This window comes from Lycium ferocissimum, unplaced genomic scaffold (genome assembly GCF_029784015.1).
Source record: "Lycium ferocissimum isolate CSIRO_LF1 unplaced genomic scaffold, AGI_CSIRO_Lferr_CH_V1 ctg23938, whole genome shotgun sequence".
Taxonomy (NCBI): Eukaryota; Viridiplantae; Streptophyta; class Magnoliopsida; order Solanales; family Solanaceae; genus Lycium; species Lycium ferocissimum.
In genome coordinates this window covers 1-5,119 of record NW_026721301.1, presented here as the reverse complement: position 1 = coordinate 5,119, position 5,119 = coordinate 1, and the positions used below count along the sequence as shown (strand labels likewise).

Here is a 5,119-nt window from a genome sequence, read left to right as displayed (position 1 = left end):
CGCACCAGCCCAGCCAGCGGCAGTACCAGTCCCACCAGGAGCTGCAGCTGCTCCTGGTATACCAGATGCTATGGCACAGGTGCTACATTGGCTGCATGGGTTAGCACAGGCCGGAGCTATACCAGCTGTTCCAGCAGGTAGGGGCGCAGGAGTAGCAGCCCCAGGTCCGAATAGAGTTCAGGCTCCGGGGGTTCAACATGTCGCAGCAATCACTATTACAAAAGAGGCCTTTAGCGACAATTATTTAGCAGCAATATGTTAATTGTCGCTAACTTACTTACCGAAGATGAAATATTAACGGCCAATAAGCATTGGCCGAGAATAAGTGTCCTTTTAGTGGAAATTCAAAATAATTGCTTTAAACCCTTTAAATTTATTTTTCCTTTTCCCTCCAATTTCCTTAATTCTCTCTAAACCCTCTCCTGAGTCTCGCCTAAAGAGATATACCACTGCCATTCTCCAAAAAAAACCTCTATCAGTTCGACACCAAGCCATCTAATTGCGCCTATTGCTCGAGTTTTCCATCATCAACTAAGCTGCCACAAGTCGCCATCACGGTCGGTAATTTTATCTCCCTCCGTTGTCTATCTTTTAGGTTTAATTGGGCAACCAATTCTATTGGATGGGTCTAGGGCTTCATGAGAAATCGACCTTAAATTGAGCCAGGTTCAATTCTTCGTGTTCTGAAGTCAAAGAGGATACCCCAAGGCACGTCGATGACCTTCTATTCCCACTTCGTCACCTCAATTTGATTGTGACCATATATTTGGAAATAATTTGCTTTAAAGTTGTGGATTTTTAAGGTTGATTTTGGGATTTTTTTAGTCTTCTTTTTTCTTGTTGATATTTATCTTTTCCTTATTCATATCTGTATGGGCTTTTTTCATGTTCTCATATTTGATTTTTGTTTTTCTCGACAAAGATGCATAGGTAATTTTGATTGCTAATTAGTTGGAAACAGTGCAGATGTGCCTGAAAATGCTAGAAGGATAGTCGAACAGTTAATTTCTTCTCTTTTTCTTTGTAGTACAAATAAAAATCTTGATGTGAGTTGATTTTTGAGAAGTGGGTTGGGCTTTATTCTGTTAGGTTGGTGTGCTTACTCGCTTCATAGCTTATTATTATTTTTCTTATCGATGGAAGAAGCTAAGTGTAGAATGATGGTAAATTAAACAACACCATACTTTCAATTTAGGTGCTTCTGTTGCACCTCAGGATTGCAAGTGTTTTCATAGATTCTTGATTAGTGAAGCATGGGATCTAAAAGAATTATGAAGAAGTTTAATCTTTCACTTTGAGTGTTTATTATTAGATAACCTGGACTTGTGTGGTTATAGAAATAATGCTAATCAGTGAAGATGCAAACTTATGTCCTCTTCCAAGTATATCATACATATTAGCCATTCTTGATCAAGTCCAAGTTCAGGCGCTCACAGCATTACCAGCTCTAAAGGTATTAGATACTTACTTCATCAAGTTCAGTCTTTCTTGGAAAGTGTTTGCTGGTTCATGGTATGTTTTATTGCTCTAGTTACTTAATTTGATATTTATTCACTTAAGTTGTAGGTTATTGAATCTGATGTTAAACTGGAGATCTTTGCACTCGGCTTGAACATGCTCATTGGTTGGTCTCTGCTAGTAGTTCCATATCAAGCTATATCTATCTCCAATCTCTTATGTTCTCAAACATAATTGGTAGTCTTCTTTTACATTAGAAACACTGAAAAGTCAAGGGACATAGCTATTGGGGAAGTGATGGTGCTTTTGATAACCACAGAACCACTGTCTCAAAATTCTACCCTGCTATGTATATCGAGAATGTTACTGATCTTGCCTTCGATTTTGATATTATGCCTAAAAATCCAGACTTCCCGTCTATACAAGGTAGAGCGTCGAATCACCAATTTTCTTTGTTAAGTTATGCTTCGAATTCGAATAATTGACTTTGGAGCTGTGGTCTTCTAAATGTATATATTTTTAGGTTTGGACGAAGCAGGGTTGCATTCTAGCAAAGCTCTCAAGGACGTGATATGTAGTCATCTTCGGATGATGACCAAAGTCCTGTCTTCTTCTGCTCTGAAAGGTATAATACTGCTCACAAATACAACGTTGGGCTTCTTTTAGGTGATAGCTTCTCCAGTGTTGATAATTCAACTGTACTTTAGAGGTGGAGACTGAGATGATGAGTCTTTCAAATTTCCACAGATAGATCCTGTGCATATACTAGTTCCCTTCCCCGATGACTAAAAAAACTTGATCTCCTTATGGCTTTGTATGTTAGGGTGGTTATGGTTTCTTATATTTTTATTAGATCTTATATTCATTTAAGTTGCTGATCAATGTTCTCCCAATGTACTTGCGATGAAAGAATGATATTATTCCTGGTCTTATTACTATTAGCTTCTCCCAATGTACTTGTGGTGAAAAAAAATTCTCTTATGGACATTCTCATATACTTTCCATTTAATCCTGAAACTAGTTTTAAAATATAGATTAATAGTGAAAGTTGTTATGCATTTTGACCTATTGATTTGCTATTCCACACCCCCTTTCCATGTAAGCCTGAACTAGTACATATTTAATTATTTAACCAATTGGTGTTTGCCTATTCGCAGTCTAAGAATGAGTCATCTTAGAGCTCAACTTATTATTCTTTTGCTTCTATCAATTCTAGGATTCCCTTTTTCTAGAAGTTCACTTTGAAAGAACACGGTGAAAGTGGAAATTGTATAGTACCTATTTTTTTTTATGCTTAATAAGTTTTAGTATGTCCAAAGATAAACGTGTTTTTCCTACTAGTGTCTACATGCATCAAATGATTAGGAATTTTTTTTACGAACAGTTAGTTGCATTATGACTATTTTGTGTATGTAGAGTATTCATTGTGGTTTATTGGCATCAAAGGATTAAGAATTCTAGCTGTGGTAGAATCTATTTCTATAAATGTTATAGTTCATTTCTAGTCATAATCCATTCAGTTTGAATATAGTTTTCAACTTTTTGTATAATCTGTATCATATGACCCTTAATTTCATGGAACATACCTACTCACTTGAAGCATAACATGATTTAGGTGTTGCAACTGCTAAAAGTTCCATTGGTATCCAAGACACCTTTGGGAAATATGGTATTGAATAGCCAGGGAAATTGGGTGAAAGATACATCAGAGTTTGAAGATAACTATATGCGCGAAGTTAGACAAGGCCTTGTCTCAAAACTCAAATAGCATGAACGTGAAGCTTACAGTTAGCAAAAGTAAAAAGAAGATTTTGTTGAGAAATTTGACATGTGGAAGACTTCAATGTGATCGAGAATGGAAGAAATTTATCGGCGCCATTTATTGTCGAATCTTACAGTTATTTGATTTCACCAGTTATTAGACGCACAATGACACCAGTTATTGGATCCAAATAGTTTTCTTTTCTTTATGTTGTTCATACATTTGATATTATGGATTATAAGATGATTTTGGTTGTCTTGGATTTAATGAAATGTATTGTGATTTTTAGATTGAATATTTTTTTAATAAATAGGTATGACGTGCATTACTATTGTTGCCTCTCAATTTTGTCCCGCAATAAGAAATATTGTGAAAGATTTTGTTGCCTGTTTCTTAATTTTTGCCGGAAACAAGAAATGTCGTGCAAGGTTCTCCTTTACCGGCCATTCTAATAACCGCTAGAAAGTCATCTTTTACTGGCAATATGATCGATCTTAAAGACCATAACAAAAGCTGCTAAATGTATGATCTAGGAATTTTTGGAAGAGTTCTAGTGGCCATTTCAATTGCCGCAAAACTCATGGACATTTAGCGGCAATAATAATGTTCTTTACCAGTATTTGCTATAATGGCCGCTAAAGCCTTTGCCGACGATGGATACACCGGCCAATGTCTAATTGCCGGTAAAGGCTGTAGCGGCAATAAGAATTGCCGCTAAAGAGTATATTTATTGCCGCTAAAGGCCTTTTTTGTGGTAGTGAATGGCACCTCGCTTGGATAAAGTTTCGGGTTTTGAGGCCTATCCGAGGCCAGTTGCAGGGTCAGTGATGACTGGCGAGGAGCATGATCTGTTTTGGAGGTTCACTAAAATAAAGCCTCTGATTTTCTATGGCACTGAGTCAGAGGATGCATATGAGTTCATCATAAACTGTCACGAGAGGCTCCATAAGATGGGGGCTATGGACAAATACAGTGTAGAGTTTGTGACCTTCTAGTTCTTGGGTGATGCCAAGCTATGGTGGAGGGCCTATGTGGAGTGCAGGCCAGTTGGGTCTCCTCCGTTGACTTGGGTTCAATTCTATTATGTGTTTTTGGATAAGTATGTCCCGCGTACTCTGAGGGACCGAAGGAAGGATGAGTTCGCTAATATTGATCAGGAAAACTAGTCTGTTGCTGTGTACGAGTCCCATTTTCACTCTCTATCCCGATAAGCTCTTTAGTTGCTGCCCACTGAGGGCAGAGGATCCGGCGGTTCGTGAAGGGATTGAACGCTGGGCTTCGGTTATCAGCTCTTCAGCTCATTGCCACTGGGGCTTCATTTCCCAGGAGGTAGTAGAACATGTTCGTGTGGTTGAGGGGATTAAACAAGAAAGTCATGCAAAGAAGGTACAGAAGAAGGCCTGAAGGGGTGGGGTTTTCAGCGACTCCTTCTCGAGGGGTCATAGTTCACAGATGTATTCAGGGCATCCGGTCCACGATGTAGGTGTCAGTTGGGGGCCCGTCAGGGGCAAACTATCAGGCTTTCGATTAGCATGGAGGCTACACTGCTTCATCAGCTTTTGTTCAGCGACCTACACTAGATCGTGCATGTTATGAGTGTGGTGAGATAGGGCACATTATTAGGTATTGCCCCCCCTGGCCCAGGGACGGGAGACTTGTATCGGGCTCTCGACCCCCTTTTACTGAAGGGGGGGGGAAAAATCGCGCCCCCGGGGGGCGGGCGCCCCGCGGGGAGGGGAGTGCCCCCCGGGGGGTCCTCGGCGGTAAAGGGGGAGCCCCCGAGGGGGCGGCGACCAAAAGGGGAAATTTAGGGTTCAAAACACGGGAGGGGGGCGGTCACTTGTGCTTTTTCCGGTATCCCCAGGGTCCTCCCTTTGTCATCACCTTTTCCGTTTAGGA

At 40.1% G+C, this 5,119-nt stretch overlaps 1 long non-coding RNA gene across 1 annotated transcript; it reads left to right on the top strand.

Moving 5' to 3' along the window:
- The first annotated feature begins 213 nt into the window (after nt 1-213).
- LOC132043401 (uncharacterized) lies at nt 214-3,548 on the top strand. The gene is made up of 3 exons (XR_009411798.1): nt 214-1,884; nt 1,982-2,083; nt 3,074-3,548. It is a non-coding gene; the product is annotated as an uncharacterized LOC132043401 (long non-coding RNA).
- The last annotated feature ends 1,571 nt before the right edge of the window (nt 3,549-5,119 follow it).